General features: G+C 37.7%; 1 pseudogene; it reads left to right on the plus strand.

Moving 5' to 3' along the window:
- Positions 1–8,531: 8,531 nt before the first annotated feature.
- LOC139743398 (uncharacterized) overlaps positions 8,532–19,382 on the plus strand; it is a 33,574-nt pseudogene continuing 22,723 nt past the window's right edge.

Consider the following 19,382-nt stretch of genomic DNA (forward strand, 5'->3'; position numbering starts at 1 on the left):
CTGTGTACCATTTCTAGCCAATATCAATGTGATCATCATGTCACTGTGGTTACCAGTGATAGCGAAGACACTACATGGTCACATTCCAAAGACCTCGCTTGTGTATACACGTAATAGATATGATATTGATCAGTATGGAAGGTACCAAAAACATAAGTCAGTCCTGATCAATACTAATTAGTTTCCCACGAAGAATTACAACACAATTTCTCGATCTTTAGCAGGCCCGTAGCCAGGATTTTTCAAGGGGGGGTGCGGTCACTAAAAAAACGGACCTTCGGTACCAATACCAATGATGACACACACACACACACACACACACACAATTATATATATATATATATATATATATATATATATATATTCTTTGGACGACCGAACTACAAAAGTTGTATAAGAATTTGCGCGCGAAGCGCGCCGCAAATTGTGAATTTTGAATGTTTTAATGACGTTTTAAAGTCTCGAGGAAATTTGTATTTTTGTCTGTTGCATGCAATCGCGTTACGGTATTTCATCTAGGAAATAGTAAAAACTCATTTTGCCAGGAAGTTGCAAAGTTTAATTGTGTTCGAGACTCTGCGCGCGTAGCGCGCCGCAAAATTGAGAATAGTGATTTTCATGGTGTTGTTTTAACTTTTATTTTTTCTATTGTATACCCGCGTTAGCAGGCCTGAAGCCAGGATTTTTAAAGGAAGGGGGGATTGCGTTAATTAACAAAACGGTCCTTTGATACTGTCCCGGGAGGGGTAACGACAATTAAAAGGTGGACACCATGCTCATACATGGACTTTCAAAATGGCCCCTAAACGAGTAATGATCATATGATTTTTTCGGGCCTTAAAAACAAGTATTCCTGAAATGTTTCCTGCACCCTAAAGAAGTACTTCATCATGATTGAACAATATACCATTTTCCCAAATATCGGCCTTTTTGATACCCTTTGATTATATACGCTCGTACATCACACTTTCCATCTAATCCGTGAGAAAAAACGACCCCTATTACGCGTTTTCTTTAGCGAGTATGGTCACGGTGTCCACCTTTCAGTTGGAGTTTTCCATCCCATTGGATGCTGTTTGGAAGATGAAACATTCACTTTACTATACAGTATATCAGCCGTTGGTATGCGAGTTTGTCAAAAACGAAAATAAATAAGAAAATTTTTAAAACAAAATGAATTGTAAATGTGAACCATTTATATTTTGCCTCCTTGTGGTAGGATATTTCCAGCATTTCCGAACTTTCAAATAATCATTTTAGATTTAATAATATTAAAGGTAGTAGATCCGATTCGCAAACATCTCCAATATCAGTCAAATGTCATATTAACCATCATGCTAAGAAGGTTTTCTTTGTGAAATTTGGAGGTCAGTGAAATTCAAAAATTAAACATCCGTTAGCCATTGGAAGAAGTTGAGTGCAAATTCAGACCTCAGGCTTAGTGCTCAGATGTTTTCCTATTTGATTTGATCTGTCTTACTGTGCACACTAAGATACATACTGGAATAGTTATTTCTTATTTATTAAATTATAGTAGCATATTTGGTTACTAGCTGTCTCTAGGCATTTTCGAATTTGGGCTGCAAATAGATCCACTACCTTTAAGTTAGAAGAGAGATAAGTAAATAATGATAAAATAAACAAACAAAAAAGAATGAGTTTCTTTTGTAATACTATCTGACAAACTTTTTACTTTACCATTTTACTTCATAGCTCAGCACTTTCCATTCTCTCTCATACCCTCTTACCCATTACATTTAAATGAAATACAACTAAAATGAGTTTGCGTGCCTGCATAATACTCTTTGGAAATTATAAGTGAGAATGTTCTTAGGTTTTGGCTCACTTTAAAATGAGAACCAATAGAACTGTCACAACATGAGAAAATGTATAAGTAATAATCAACAGTACATTTCCGAATTTGGCCTGCAAAGAAATCCGCTACCTGTAAGTTAGGAAAGAGATTAGTAAATAATGATAAAATAAACAACAAAAAAGAATGAGTTTCTACCGCCGTATCCAGAACAGAGCCTGAAACGGTGCAGGCTCAAGAAATCGTTTGTACTATAATACGTCTTGAAGTACTGTGTGATACTGTTGACTCAGACTTCTACAAAGCTGTAAGTGTGAATTTTAACCCAATCCGGCTCATTACCTGTGTTTTTTATGAAAAATATGAATAAATAATGTAAATTAAATAACGACGCGTCACAATGCAGTCTAACGCTCTCACAATGTTATCATACATAGGGTTTTTCCCTGACTGTTTTTACTCCGGAGCTCTTGCAATATTCAGGCTTTTGTAATACTATCTGACAAACTTTTTACTTTACCATTTTACTTCATAGCTCAGCACTTTCCATTCTCTCTCATACCCTCTTACCCATTACATTTAAATGAAATACAACTAAATTGAGTTTGCGTGCCTGCATAATACTCTTTGGAAATTATAAGTGAGAATGTTCTTAGGTTTTGGCTCACTTCAAAATGAGAACCAATCGAACTGTCACAACATGAGAAAATGTATAACTAATAGAGAACTGGAGTAAGACAGGCCTTTCATTTTGTTTTGTCTCTCCTGATCGTTCGTAAGAAATGCTAATTCATGACCACCTTTTCACAATTTGATTGGAGCATGCATTCATAATGGAAAATAGTTGACATAATAATCTATCCCCAGGCATTATCATGCCAACATGTACTTATATATACATGTACTATATCTTTGTGAGACGTAGATATAAAATGTCTCAGGTTTTCGATTATAGTAATTTCGAGGAAATTTCTTTAATTTTTATCATATATGTAAACTTGAGGCTATTAGATTTTCATCCACTTACCTCTGTTCCTGTGAAAAAATGCAAGTGTCAACCTCAATGTCATCCACGAATCGCACGTACTCGGGAGACCAGTGGAAAAAAAAAAACACCGGTCACACGCGCCAAGGGCCATGGCATGCAGTGCCAATATAATAATAGCTCGCACAAATTGATACATAACATTTGTGTTTGTGTGCATGGGGACGATCCGATGGTTCATACAACAAAAGGGTTTCGTACAATTATTTTTAACATTGTTAAACGTACTCTTCCACATTTTCGTAGCATATAATGTGTCTTTATATTTATTTGGATTGTTATCTTGAGAATTGCTAAAAACCGTTATTATGTAAAAGTGGACCTTTCAGAATTTAAGGCTACGGGCCTGTTTAGACCCGATATCCATATAATGCCTTCGAATTAGATATGCCTGTTGAAACTTTCGGTCACAAACACGCATGATATGCACAACTTTAAACATCTAAATATCCGTTTCAATTAATGTCGTATTCAACTGTGTGTATAACTTACATGTACAATATCAAATTGTCATTATGCTATAATACTTCAAAATGTAATCGCCATAAAACTCTCAGCGTTTGCTTTCCCCAAAGTTGATTCATTACCATCAACATGATCTAAGATCGTCCAACTCACTGCCTTCTCCTGTACTATCCTTCTCTGATTTCTTGTAGGCAACCAGTGTTCGCCCGCCAATCACCGCGTGGTATGATGCCTCGCGCCGCCTCTCCCGTTCGTCACAGCCCCTTCGGCGGCGGCCATCCCCGCACCTCAGCCAAACCGTCATCCCGACCAGCTTTCGACGTCCCGGGACCGAAGTTTCATTGGGATCCGTCGTCGCAGTTCCCGTCGTCTCACGACTGGCGTACGGCCGGCAATTACCTTGGGATCAACGAGGTGACTTCCTGAAAAACATGCTTTCACCGTGTTCAATTTAATTAAACAAATAGAATAAAATCACACTAACAAAATACTCGAGTACACTGTAGCAAAAGTTTCATTTAAACAGAAACTGCTGTATAACAGTGTATATAGTTGGACTATGATTACTAACAACATAAACGCAGATGAAAGTTATATTATTCATTGAAATGTTGTTTACAAGGAAAAATTCAAAGCCGCACTTTACTACATTGGCAGTAAACGATCCACTTTAATAACTTGAAGTCGCGCTCCCGTTTTTTTAAGGGAGTGCGTTTATAGCACCTTTCTCTCAAAGATCAGTCTGCTATACCATATAAAAGAAACGTGATTTTCATATACAGTGAGCAACAATGAAATAAAGACATATCATGCAGAGAGACATGCACGTACGTGTCGTCTGCATCAGTGACATTTTCGACGCCACTGGAGCGTCACCATTTTTTTCATAGCCAGTGGAACGTCACCATTTTTTTTTTTCATATACTTGTACCTTTCTCTTTTTGGAAATGAGTTTCGTATTTGTCAACTGTTGTTGTTGTTATTTTTTTCGATCATTTTCAGAGCGCGAGGGTCATAGGACCAAACAACGTGGGCGACTTCTCAAGGTTTCCAGATTGGGACTTGAGCAGGGCCTCTGCGTGGGAGGAGCAGTTGCACGACGCGGAATGGGAGAGGGCGCACTACCCACTTGTTGTGTCCGACGACGGCGTGGTGGTCGTCGGTAGGGCGGACCCAACGAGACAGGATTATTATGACCTGTACCCGCCGGACTTAAGGGCCAGCATGTTGAGTACGTCATACAACCCGATAAGAGGCACGGAATCCCATCGATACTATAATCCAGCGGATTTTTAGATTGTTGTGTGCTAAGTTGATAAGCTCCACAAATTATATCTCCATGACAGCGATTGCTCATGGCACCATCAACATTTCTTCTCCGTTTTCAAGAAAGAAGGAAAGAAAGAAAAGAAGAAAAACAAAACAAAACAAACACTATTTTTCTATTTTCCGACTGACAGCATAAAAAGTGTAAGTGGCCCAACCCTGCCACGTTGCTTTCACTTTTTAGTATGATGATATTGATGATGATGATTACGTATAAGAAGTTACCGTCATCATCATCATTACCATTAATGTTATCACAGGCTGCTTTACTCCTACCTCTGCTCTACTATTCTCAGGTATGCCCACTTATCTTAATTTTTATCAGAAAGTAATTATCATAAAGCGTCATCTTCTTTTTCTGCTCATACATTATAGCTTTATTGTTTTATTTTTGTTGATATTAATAGTGCAACATTTGCGAGTCTGGTGATGAGCGTTCCATGAGTTTTGCCCCGTGAGTCGGGCTGGCTGCATTCATCGTTAGTATTATTTTGTAGTCTGTAGGTCATGTATCAACGAAGAGTTTAAATGCAAGAACATGGATAAACGCCATTTTCACATTTTCTAAAGTAAGGTGGTCATAAAGCAGGAAAAAGAACCCATAGTAAATCATATCAATGATTCTGCACTTGTTACATAACAAGAAATAATTTTGAAGATGTTTTTGATATAATCACATACATTGTGATAATTTCTTTTTTTTTTCAACAGCTTTAATCTCAGATATCTCAAATTAATAAAAAAATATGTAGGGCCTATATATACATAATCATATATTCGTACCTTATCTCTTTATAATATTCCTGTTTGCTTTTTTCTGCTTTTTTTTTCTTGAATTCAGTGGCGATAAAAGTGGCATGGGCAGAGGCAGCATAGAGTATTACTAGAATATGTATAATACTGGTATTTTTCGAAATGGCTTTTTTTTCTTTGCTTGTGAGCCTATTAAACCCGGAAGTGGTCCATTTTTTTTTTCTAATTCTGAACCCTCCAACAAAAATCATAGTTACGGGCCTGACGCAGATGTATTATCATACTCAGTAGGCCGATGTACTTTATCAAATTGGTATGAGATTACTATTACCACGATTGTGAAGTAAAGAACGAGTAGTTGAACGTAACGTTACAGTGATGCAGAAAGAAATAGAAACCAGAAAGCAATATAGACCGGCGTATTGCTTGAATTAAAGCGGCGAGGGTGAAGAAATGCAGGAATACAATGTATATAATATTTTGTATATCAATTTATCACTCAGTTGCACTCTACTACACAAACTGATGATAAGAGCCTATCGTTTTATCCTAAGTAAAACATAGGGATAAAATATTCATGATTTATTCAATCGATAAAGTAGATGAATTCCTTGTAAAGGGCTTTATTGCAATAAATTGTTATTGAATGTTACACAGAGTCACAATGTGTTATTTCTATTACGTGTTGCTGCAACAAATCCAAATAACGTAAATCCTCTATAATGTTAACGGACATAACACTATCACTCGAAGTGACGTTGATAAGACCTAACCCTCCCCCCCCCCCCTTGTGACTAAATGTATAGACCACGGAAAATAAACCACGAAGTCCTTGGTTCGAGTCTCGTGGCTGCAGCCTGCAGTCGTTGTGCCCCTATGTATGGGCAATACACTTTATTTTGATTGCCTGGTCCATTGGAGAAGCCGCCGCGTCGATCACGTGGTTGCTTACTGTTGAACATTCACTGTTTCCTCTTAAAACAAATAAATACAAACTGGAATTGATTAATGTAGAAATCCACTCGGAAAATCAAGTGGGGAGTTGTATTTCTTTGTTTTATCTTTTTGAGCCAAGGGCCCCTCTCCCCCTGTCCGCGGCCCGCAGCAGCCCATGTCGAAGTGCTAGTATTACTGGGCCGCTGAATAATCTGTTGCATATTTTAGACGATCCAAAGTTTCAAGTTTCAAGTTTATTTATTCATTTGTCTTTCTTCCAACAATAAGCAATATAACAATAACATAACAATAACATTGACACTTTCTTTCAGGAGTATATAGGAACAACAACAACTAACACTATATATATATATTTTTTTTTGCAAATACATAAATATATAATTACATGTGTATGTGAAATGATAAGAAAGGGTAAGTGATATAACAATATTTTGAGAAAGGCAAACGAGGAGACCTTAGTGAACTTGCATAGCTTGTAAGACAAGGTCCCTCAGGAATAAAAGAAAAAAAATACATGTATATATGTATACATAGTGGAAGAAAAAAACAAAAAATACCCAATCTCAAACGAAAACAGGGAATAGACAAGGGAGGCTATGCGCAATGAGGTGAAGGGAGATTATTTACATAATACAAGGATAGGAATGAAGGGAGGGTGGAAAGGAAAGATAAAGAAAGGGTTATGTGAGACGATAAAATACATACACAAACACACACACCCAACAAAAACAAAACAAAACAAAAACAACAAAACATAACATAACAAAACAAAACAAGACATGACAAGAAGACAACTGGGTTTCAATAATATTATACATTGATACTTTCTTCCTTTCTTTCTTTCTTTCTTTCTTTCCATATAGATTGCCTAAAACATTCAACCTTCTTCTTGAATAAAGTTTTAAACAATTTACATTCTGTGATGTCCAAACGCCGCTTTACTTTGTTTTTCGATTCGATAAAAAAGACAAGAAAGTGGTGTGTGCATCAAATCTGTCATTATTTAAGCAAAACAAACAAACAAACAAACAAACAAACAAACGAACAAAGGTGTGCCAGGTAGATAACTCTTGTTCACCACTCCCTATCTTGTTTGTGCTGAGGCCTGTACACCGGTGTAGTTGAATGGGTGCAGGGATATGATTTGACATTTTAATGCCACACTTGAAATCCTGTTGTCTATTTTTCGGTAATCGTTCCAAACACCTGAAAAAATATACGAAAAGTCTGTTTTTTATTTCTTTCGTTTCTTCATAGTAGCAATCATGTAAGCATGGGTAGTTTTGTCTGCGTACAAAAATTAGAGTGCAATCAATAAAATACAGATAAGAAGTCTAGCCAATAAAATATATTATTAATCAAAAAGTCGAAAGTACAATATTGTAAATACATTGTAGCCTACTACATTACTACATTTTCTGGCTCTCCGATAAAATAGAATGTGAAGATTTTGCCCGATAGTAATTTCCGAGTGCATTCCCGCTAGCTTGCCTGAAAGTTTTGTTGTTGTTGTTGTTGTTGTTGTTGTTGTTGTTGTTGTTGTTGTTGTTCATCTGGTATGTAGTTTCCTTACATTTTTTTGTTCCCCTGAACTTGCTTTCCTCTCGCCCCCCCCCCTTCCCCCTACAAGGACCTCTTGCTAATTAATATGTGTTACTGTGTGTCATTGTGTAACAAGCCACTTCACAAGAAAACAACAACTTCTGTGTTACTTACACAAACAAACAACATAACTATTACATTGTATTTTGATAAGGCAATCTAGTCTACAAGTACTGCTTAAAAACCAGATAGGTGGAAAGAAGGCAAAGTAGTGAACATGAAAAACGTAAGATTTCTTCACAGGGAGGTGGCCAACTTCCTCGATTGCACATTGTCCTGCATTCATGGTGAGTTTCTTTCGGATCGTGTTAGTGGGCATTTTGCCGCGATTGTGCGATAATCAGCCAATGAAATGGCATGTAATACAGTATCTTTCGGTCACATGAGCAGGTGTATTTTTGAACATGCGCATCATATATGCGCACTGGTATTCCCCAGTCATTGCGCATGAACGGTACGCGAGGTAAACCTTCATTGCGTGCAATGCACTGCGACGTTGCAACTACGCACTACTGCACTACATACATACAGAACTCACGTAGCTGCGCATAATTTGCATACTAGTACACGCCATAAACAACGAGAGACGGTCGAGTGTTGCAGAAATAGTCGTGAGGAGATCGCCGCTTATTTCACCGTCATGTGCTGGTCAAATCACACCTTTCTCGTACGGTTACCACGCTGACATCCCAACGCACCATCTGCTGGTCGAAACAAGCATCAGTCATCGCCATGGATGCGGCAATTTGCCGAGAATATGGCTCGTCTCTCTCCGATTTGAAGATCAACAGCAAACCACACATCAACATGCTCACCATGCTAGCGGAGGAGAACGTCGAGCATGCATCGCACATTGTGCGACTCATCGAAGCCCGTTTGCAGAAGGTTCATTTCTCTCGAGATTACCCGCATTCATAGATATGATATTGTGTAAAGGTTACTTACATCATGATTTTCAATTTGTGAAGTAGATTTTGATTCGTAATTTAGGGTGTGTAGTTATTGTCAGGAGTGGTAGAGTGAAGTTTCTATGCTGTTACCTCATGCCCGTTTCGTCCAAAATACTGTTACTCGTATCGTACACCGAATTGTATGGCTGCTGTCTTGTCACGTGATCGGTAGCGCCTATTTACGGCGATTACGCAGTGTCCTGTAGTGTATGATACGACACTAGGTTTTCGTAACAATGGCGGAACAGAGTGCACGTGCACGCTATGCACTTATCCTTTCAATTTTGGATGATGTCAAGCATGGATGAGATTTCATGGGCTTGGCATAAAAAATTGGTTTTTCAAGTAAATATAAAATGACCTAGGCCCTATCCTGATCATATTTGCGTCATTGATTACCCAACTTACTTTTAGACACAAAAGTAAAAAACTGATACAATTTTACAAGTCCAAATGGCGCAAACTTGACTCTGTCGTTAGGTAGCCACCTAGCATTTTTTGTCGAAGTGTTTTGCATCCATATCTTGCTTGCATCAGATTGCCGCCCATACCACTAACCAGATACAACTCAACTGATGAGATGTTAGATGAAAATGTTTCAAATCTGTTTATTTTGAGAAGACTTAGCATTTTTTTGCTGGTGACCATGATCATGACCTGCTACAAAATAGTGTTTCATTATTGAGCATGTATTTGATGTAAATGTCCAGCTGGAGTTGCATAACAAGTAAAACGGAAGATTGTTTCCAATTGCCATGGTGATAGACATCTGTAAAACCAATCATTGGACCTTAACTAGATTGAAAGCTGATGATAAATATTATCAAACTTTGATTTAGATACGGACAATTTTTTTTTTTCATGTCAATTTTCCCCCATCTTCACCAGTTTTGCCTCTATCAGCATTTTCATGATCAGGTTCAATTTCATATATTTGACAAAAATATGTGGCAAATATGTGGTCAGTCTGTAAGCAAGCAGGTGGTTGCAGAATTTTTTTTTTTCGTTTTGTTTGCTTTTTCTGATTGCAAGTTGTGCTTGAGGCCATAGTGCTATACAAGTAGGAGGGTAGACTGATAGCAGATTTAATCGGGCGAAAAAAGAATCAACTAGACCCCGACCCTGCTAATTCTATGTAGTGGGACATGTTAATGATGTAATGGGTATCAGTTTACCTTCATGAACACCCATGAAAATTAGCAATTGAGAAATTGACAGCTTAATGTGGCATTTACTTCTGGAGATGATGCTTATTGACGTGACATGTGTAGAGCAATATTTGTGATCAGAATTCTCACCAATCATGCATAGGTTGTTTCAATTTTTTCGTGTGATTCTTTTCCCCCTCTGCCATTTAAAACTGGTCCTGGAAGTTGTATCCTATATTATTTTTATGTTTTTCCTTTTTTTAACTAAAAAATCTCCCATTTTCATTTCAAAGAAATTTAACAATTAAATGCTATGTTGTTACAAATTGAAAAAAAAAAGTACCAGGCCAGCCCGGGTGTTCATCAAACTAGTCATTTTCAAGCACATTACAACACTAATTTGCGGGTATCTGCAGATCTGATCACAGAGCCAGACACACTGCCTTATTTCATATGTTTGCCTCTTTATTGTAAGCTCTGTGCTAGACAATACGTGGCTGATATATGAATCCCAGTCTAATGCAGTTCTCATTCGCTTAATTTGTTTGGATAAGAAGGGATGCACCGGATAGGGTAAATGGAGACTGTGTTTGTTCTGAAATTGATTTTATTTAACAATTAGAGTAACATGAGAGGAGGACCACAACATAATTTTTAAGATGTGATTATTTTTAAATGTAAATAAAGTAAATTATATGCTTGATTAATTCTTTGCTCAGACACCAAAATGAAAGATGAACAGCTGCTTTGAGAGAAAACTACTCAAGGGACTGGCGGAAATCATGATCGCTTGCATTTCAAGAGTGAAATTATATCTGGGGAGGTGTTTGCTGTGTGACAGACCAAAATAACAATGTGCAGTCAACACTGGAGAACAAATAATAAAATATTTTATATTCTTTGCTGTCGGAAGATGAAAAGTTTTGCATATGTAAATATATATCTTTTAACCCCCCCCAAAAAAAAAATAAATAAATAAAATGAAATAAAATAAAATTAATAATGATAATTCTGACATTTTTCTCTTCTTTGGCTTCAAACTTGTGACATTTCTGCGGTTAATTTTGGTGTCTGAGCATTTCACATCTTATTCAGAATTCTTCTCAACATTACGTGTAGTATTACTATATAATCATGATCTTTACACAGAAGTAAATGATGGTTGTCCCACTTCTATCTCACTTATCTACATGAATGTCACTTTGTTCTATATCATGGAATTAATAAAATTTCTCAGCAGGCAAATGATGACTGTACAGTGTAATTGTTTATAGAACAAAGTAGTGGGATTACTATGTACATTTTTTTTTTTTGTAGTTCATAAACCTTCAAATTTGTAATGATATTGTGAAAACGATGGTGTAGTGTAAGGTGTGTACAAAGTAAAGTGTACTGCAAACTTTGGGTTTTCTTACTGAACTTTGTCACAATGGCAATCATATGTCATTATGCAAAATCTTTTAATTCCTTTGCAAATTGTTGTGGGTTATAGAGGAACACATTCTTATACATGTACAACTAAAATCTTAGAGTAGTGGCACTGAAGCATACTCAAAAACTTCATATACAGTATTTGGAAATGCTTCAATGTACCAACATCTCTTCATCTTTTTCCCACAAGATTTTCAGTCTTAGCACAATTTTTGCCATGGCTTTTTTTTCCTTCGGTAACTGGATGAAGGCTTTGTTATGTAGTATGCTTGATGTTTGTGTGTTTATTGAATTTTGGCTTGTGTAAATGTGTCTGGTGTGAATTGTGATACTCTTGTAGTAATCATATCCATTTACATTTGGATGGTGATGTGTGCAGTTCAGGAGTATGCCCCCATTGTATCGGTACATCACTCTATACACAGGTGTTATGATGAATTCTTCATGCTCAACATTTACAGGCTTAGAATGATTTGCATCATGTTTATATGAAATATCTTTTTTCCCATAAACATGGTTGTGTGATTGAGTTTTGAAAGCAGTGAGAGTTTGTTTCTTTGACTTTGTAGTGCTGTTTGTTGAATGCGCTGTGTTGTGATGAGCAACGGCCAATGCAAACAAGCTGCTTCAATGCAAAGCATTGAAGGACTTTGTTGGCTTTGGTGGTGTGCGAGTGGGGCGTGCTCAGTGTATTGATTGTTGGTCAAAAGAGGAAGTCAGATTTATGTAGATGTGGCTAGTATGGTGCGTTAGCCTTGTGTTGTGTGTGGCTGCAGTGGGTTTTCAGAATGCAAACATAGCTTTCTTTTTGCCATGGACATGGACATGTAGATTACATTGTAACTACAATTTCCTCCCACAAGTCGGTGCAATGAAGGTGGTCCTGCCAACTTGTCAGCCAGCTCATGGAGGCTGCCTATTTGCCGCATCGAATCCGAGAAGCGACTGCTTGCATACACTTGTACATTGGCTGCTGCTGAATTTGAGGACAGACTGGGCAGACTGTGCTCCTGTTTGATGTACCTTTGCCATCTAGACTGCCCAGAGGACGATGCTGGGAGATGACGGGCTGCCCGAAAGATTCTGACTTTGGCTCATCGACTTATCTATGATGCTTCTATTTTATTATTTGTACAGGATGGCTTAGACAGTGCCACTGCAACAGATAATCAGAGCTTACAAAAATACACTCCACACTCTTATTCCCTTCTGGAGAAGTGTTCTTCGTAAATTGTCTGCACGGCGCGTGACTGCACTGGAAATTTACATTGAGCAATTAGTGTTCATGGGGAATGTGAATTTTGCTCTTGTGAAGCAATTTCTATCTTTTTTTGGGGGGGGGGGGAGGTGGAACCACTTCCACTAATTGGCATTATCTTTTACTTTACATGTATTATATGATATGTAACTGACTTGCCCATTTGTGAAATATTTTCTTGAACTTAGATGCTAAAAAGTGAAAATTCATTGTGCAACATGGTGCTACAATGGTGTTTAGTTACAAAATAGGAAAACTGGATAAATCACTTGTGAGTACACACAACTTAAACACAATACAACAACAAACAAAAGAAAGAAAAATGTCTTGCAAATGCTGAAGATGGTTTTGAGCCATTTGTGTAGCCACACAAATACATGTATTTTATAACCGAGATATACCTTTGGTACATATCATAACATGTTTCCATGGCAAATATGTACTCATCGGCACTTGCACGCGAGCAAACTATGTATTTGAGTGTGGGGGGAAAAAGTTCAAGAGTGGTTTATTGATTGTATGAGTGAATGTGTCGAGCTGTTTCATATGTGCTTAGAGATTGTGAGCAGTAGGAGATGGTTACTGTTCAAGAGAACTTGTGTGTGGTATTGTGACTGACTGACTGAGAGGCAAAGCAGCGTTGTGTGAAGGAGAATGGCCCTAATGCAGAGAGAGTCGTGTTTGAAATCAAATACGGTGGACTCTTGTTGCAAAGAACACTGTTCATCAAACTTGTTTTATGAACATTTATCTTGCCTCAAATTTTACTAATAAATTTTGTTTTTTAAACCCTTTTCACACAAAGTGATGAGATTTAAAAAAAAAAAAACCACTGGTCCCGAGGAGAACAGTCAACGGGAGTCCTCTGTACCTTGATACATGACCGATCATAATGCAGCAATTTGACATAAAGATGTAAGAGTGTACACTGCGAGGAATGCGAGGAATGTCTTGTACTGTTGTGCTGGTCAAATTGTGATTTGATGTAACAATTTTATTAGTCTGGACTGTTCTAATGTGAATCTGGATATGAATTATCAGATTGGTGTCGAAGAGTTGGCAAAGAGAGCAACTTGGCATTACGTGGAAAGGATAACACTGTAAAAACTTGTTTTTGGAAGGGTTGAAATTGCAAATTTAGCAAAGCACAGCTGTGTCGCGAATTTAACAACATGCAAAAATATTGCCACATGCTAGGGTATTGGTGCACTTAGTAGCCTCGGCGTCAAAATTGCAGAAAACAGCATTGCAAAAATGTTAGTCTTGTCCATGAAATTATCTACTGTAAAAGTGGAAATTTTCGAGGTGTTGAAATTTTCGTGCATTTTGCGCAACCAGAGCCTAGCGCAAAAATAAAAGCATGCGAATATTTTTGCATGCCGTATGTTCCAGTAGTTGATGTCTTGATTCTGCGGAATTCAGAACGCGCGAAATTCTTCTTGCCCGGCTGAGCGCAAAAAATTAGTTGCGCGAAAATATCCACTTTTACTGTATGTGAAAATACGCGCTTTTACAGTACACAAAGACTGCAGTTCTGCAAATTTGTGTTTTTCAGCCCTTGTTGATGTATCTTTCTTCAGCAGGTGCACATGTGGAGAAGTGTTATAAATTAATTGCTAAGTTAGTAACTTGGTTGTAAAATTTAACATCTTAAGACTTAACAGTGTAGACTTTACAAGATCATGATATTGTCCACGCATGGGAATTAATGAGGTGATGTGGTCATAATGTATGCTTTCAGTGTTGCCTGACGAGAATGCTGTAGGTTTAATGATTGTTTTTATTTTTTTATTTTTTTTTTTTTTTTCGGGGGGGGGGGGGGGGTTGTTTGATCTTGCTTTTATTGCCCTTCTATGTGGATTGTGGGTGTGTTGAATTTACACGATCATAAATTTGCCCATGTCCGGGACTTAATGAGGAGGAATGGTCATAATGTATGGTCAGCTTTCAGTGGTGCCTGATGAGATGGTCATAAGTTAATCGAGTTTGGGTTTTGTTTGACTTTGTTTTATTGCCCATCAATTTTTTTTTATTTTTTTTTTTTGGGGGGGGATGCACATTTTTAAGTGGCCCTTCATCCTATCTGCCACTTTGTTCCTGAATTAATCTACCCGAGTAGAGTGATATAGGAAAGTGGGGGAAATGTGCATTCAATTTGTTCTTGATGTGGAGCTGGACAGACTGCGTTTGACGTGCCACCATTCACAGTTGCTGGGATGACGACGACTCCGGAGCCATCGAGTAGGGAATGCACAAACTTGACTGAGGAGGAGTACTAGTAGCAGTGTTGAATCTGTGTCATCGCGTCTCATGGAACGTGCTGCACTGCGTCGGCCGTAAGAACTTCATCGAACCATTTTCCTTGGGGCTATAAGGATGCAATTGCAGGATTACACATCGATGATGGGGATATCTTTACCCACGCAGACTTGCTGTGCCAGGGTGTGTAAGATTGCATTACGCAGAGAAGTCGCCTTTGTACCAGTAAAAGGCTCTTGCTGCTGCTTCATTGTTTTTTGCATGTCCATCCATCCTTCCGATCCACTCACACATGTTGTGTTTAACCTTTGTAGGCAGTACACAAAGCAGATGAAAACTTTTGCTCCACTCCCTTGTGACTATTTGTTTGGTAAGACTCTGGCAAAAATGATGACGAATAAAAATAAAAATAATAATAATAAAAAAAAAAACGGTGGCACCAGCTCACCTGATCAGAGAGCAATTTCCATACCACTAAATTCACGTACAATGACAGTTTTCCAAATGTTCAACAGAGTACCAAAGAAATTGCAATTGATCTGTGACAAACTAAAGCAGAAAATCTTTCCGGCAGTTGACCGCCAAAGAAATTCAAAGTGAATTTGCGAGCAAAAGAGTCATTGCCTCCACAACATGTTATTTCCCTGAATGTGGAATATGATTTGTTTTTTCCATGATACAGTATTGCATTCCACTGAACTAAGCACAAAAATAACAGAGATGAGTTGTGAGGTATGTAAAAAAAAAAAAAGAAAGACAATGAAGAATTTTTCAAGATGGACAAGTGCAGGTCACTAAAAAGAAATTGCCCCTGCACATAGAATTGTGTAAAAGTTTCCACCTTACAGAGTTGCTTGTTATGGTCATATCTTAGTGTTGCAGGATTTGATTTTTCCTGAGGGATACAATTTAGGGACATGTTAATTTTTTAGCAAAAAACAAGTCCTGAGCAAGGAAGCAAGTTTTCCTTGGATTTTGTGTGTTTGTGTTTTTGTTTCCCCCTTTTTTTTTCAGAGAGATTGGAAACCTGCACTTGTGATCTGATTCATATTACATGTAAAGGGATAGTGTAGTTTTGACTGAGATGGGAATTTAAGGTTTTAACTCTCTGAGATAATCGGAAACCACTCAAATGCAATATTCAAAAAGATACAATTCTAGAGGAATTAGAAATGTATTTGATGAAAAACAGTAAATTGAAGTGGTCTTTTATTAGGACCTGAATCCCCATCTCGACCAAGTTATACCATCGCTGTATAACTGTTTTTGATGAACTGGGAGAAAAAACATTTGTTGAAGGATTGTGTAGGTACATGTATGCTTCCATTAGGACCATTTGGTTATTCCTCTAATGTGACATAGTATCCCTTCTGCTTGAGCCCCCCCACACGAAAGCAGTAAAGTACAAAAAAAAAATCATACACTAGTACTTTGGGCCGAGTGAGCTGTTGTCTTACCTATAGACTGGGTTTTCAAGAGAGGATTATCACAGACATTTATCAAGGTGAATGCCTAGATAATATTTTATTCCAATTTGTTGAACAAATTTGAGCAGAATTGGCAGAAGTGTGTACAAATCATGTATTGGAAATTGTAATTATTTGTTTTCTTCAAATTGTACTTTCGACAATGCTTGCAAAGCTGCAGTCTAATTGAACATTGTCACTATTTGTTATTTCTTGTTTAGCAGCATTAGCAGCAACAGCTGTTCATAGAGATTACACAAAAAGAATGGTGAGCAACAATCATACAAATTCTGCTCTGTGCAGATTTCAATCAATAAATAACTTCAGTGACTCTGCAAATATGGAGATGTTGACTTAAAAAAAAGAAGAAAAGAATATACATGTTGCAACTTCAGTGAGTGTTTTTTGAAGTACAGGTACATAGTATGTGTAATGGTGAGACAATGTGAAGATTATGCTGCTAAGTATTGTCGGGTCTAAGGTATAATGTGTCTTGACATAACCAAGGCGAGTTTGATGTTGGAAGACTCAGTGTTGTATTATTGCCATTTAGACAAGGGACTTGTAACTGATGAGCATCAAGATTTTCATCAACTATTTATTATTGAGACTCTAAGCTGTGAATTACCTATTCTACAGTATACTGTCAGCTTATGAAAGGAATATGATTTCCAGGGTTGCCAAAGGGAAAAACAAACATATAAGGTAGACTTAAGTATTCTATGTAACCACTGTGATGTTTTAGGCAATTGTTATCAATGTTTATTCCTACAAATTTCTCAAACTTTAAATCATTTTTGTTGGTTTTTTTTTTAAGTGTAAAAAGCATTGGAATGTTGTCAGAGACTCCAACCCCAAGTACCCTCTGATCTGGAGATTCTCCCGCCTGAAACCCCTAGCAAACGGGAGACTCCAACTTGATGTGCGCTTTGCGCACATCACGAGCGCGAAGTTCCTTGCGGTCTACGGTTCTAGATGCTCTCTCGCGCTATCTAAGGCTTATTTTTCAACATACAATGAAATTAAGTAAGAAGTCATTTCAAGCGGGAGAAATTAAATCTCAAGCGGGAGAAAGTACGGGAGATTCTGCAAAAATGGGCTTTAGGCGGGAGATCTCCTGTCGAAATCGGGAGAGTTGGAGTCTCTGTGTTGTGCTGTATCAAAGTTGGGTAACTTCAGAACTTTGTGTGTATAGGGTGCACCAAACATGGGGGCTGATTTGCTGTTTGGGGAATTCTTTGTTCTAGACAGGCATCTATAAGCAGAATGCTTCTGTTTTGCTTTGAAAGTCAGTAGGCCTATCATTCTTTCACATGAGGATATCATAGAGGGCTAATGCATTGTGTTAAAAGCGTCAGCGTAGTTGTAGTTTGCGGAAATAACCAGTCTGAGGGGAAAAAATAATTCTATGGTATGGTAATTGTTAAAACAAAAACAATCAAATGATAGCAGCCAAGGCTATGGATTTGGCAGAAATGTATTTTGCTGCTTGGATTGGTCACATCATTTATGCAGCCAAATTTTCCTTTTTTGGCTTGTAGCTGTGGGGTTCCCCCCTTTATTGCAGTTTGGGTTTAACACTATACTAATATAGTCAACATTAATTCTATGCAGTGTGCATATTCCCACAGTTAAAGCAACACAAGGAATCAAATTTGACTGAAGAAATTCATTTCTGTGCAGCATCGCTTCTAAAGCTGTAGGCCTACTGGGAGATTTAGTGTGTATCCTGTGGCTTATGCAAGTCCTGTAGCTGTTCATGTTTCACTGAGGATGCACACAATTCATCCGTTTAGCACAGCAAAAGAATACTGAAGGTCCCCAGCTGTTTTTATGTGAGCTCTGTAATCCTTTGCAGACCTTGAAAGTACATGATTTTGCACTTAGTCCCTTATTCAAGGCAAAGAAAAATAAAATAGGGGGGGGGGGGGGGTCTGAAAAGAAATGACTAAAATTTCAATGGTATGTGCATTATCATAGCCTCTTGAAAGATTACTCTTATCGTACGCTGTATGAGAAATGCATGCTGATGAAGGGGGGGGGGGGTGATGTATTGAAGTGCTTGTATTCAGTTGTGCTGTTTAGGAAGGGTACGAGGTACTGTCAGTAATGAGGAAGTTTGATTTTTGCTATTTTTTTTTTATACAACATTCTCAGATTGCCAAGTCTCTTAAAAAAAAAAAAAGGACTGCTCAGCGAGGGAAGCTCATGAATAGAGTATTGTCGCCATGCGAGTGTAGAGGCCTGAATGGATGGATCAATTTGTATCCTGGCAACAATTTCAATGCCTGCATCTCAACTCTGTGGGCTGCAGTTGAGCTCAATCTTTACATGTTGGCAAGCCATTGAGAAGATTTGTGTAAAGAAAAAAAAATATATATATATAAGAGGAAATTGAAGTGAGTTGGTCATGTAACTTCTGCATTTATGGAAGCCCTGGTAATTTGTCTGGTTGTTGTGATTTGAGTTAAATTATGAGCAATTTGGAAACTAAGTGTAAGGAGAAGAGAGTTACATATTTCCCACTCTGAAATTTGATACACAAAATCCAGGAAACATCTGTAGTGAATTTGGTACAGTAAATTTCAAATCACTGTCGACAAATATTTCAATTCTTTTTCTTTTTTTTAATAGAAATCACTGCCATACTGAAATTATATAAAACATGGGAATGTTAATATGTATTGCATGTGTTCAGCAGTGCAAAAGATAATGGCAGTACATGTCAGCTAGATTTAACTGCAGCCGTACATGTTTTGACAAGGTTGCAATGCAAATGGTGTTCCATGTAACACCTGTTCAATATTTTGTGCAGACCCATTTGAACAGTATGCTGAAATGGTTTATTGCCAGTGCACCTTATTGAAAGGGTGTACAATTGTAATTTAAAGGCAGTGTGGTCTATATGT

This window comes from Diadema antillarum, unplaced genomic scaffold (genome assembly GCF_040938485.1).
Source record: "Diadema antillarum isolate AM-2024a unplaced genomic scaffold, OU_Dant_1.0 seq00001076_RagTag, whole genome shotgun sequence".
NCBI classification, from domain to species: Eukaryota; Metazoa; Echinodermata; class Echinoidea; order Diadematoida; family Diadematidae; genus Diadema; species Diadema antillarum.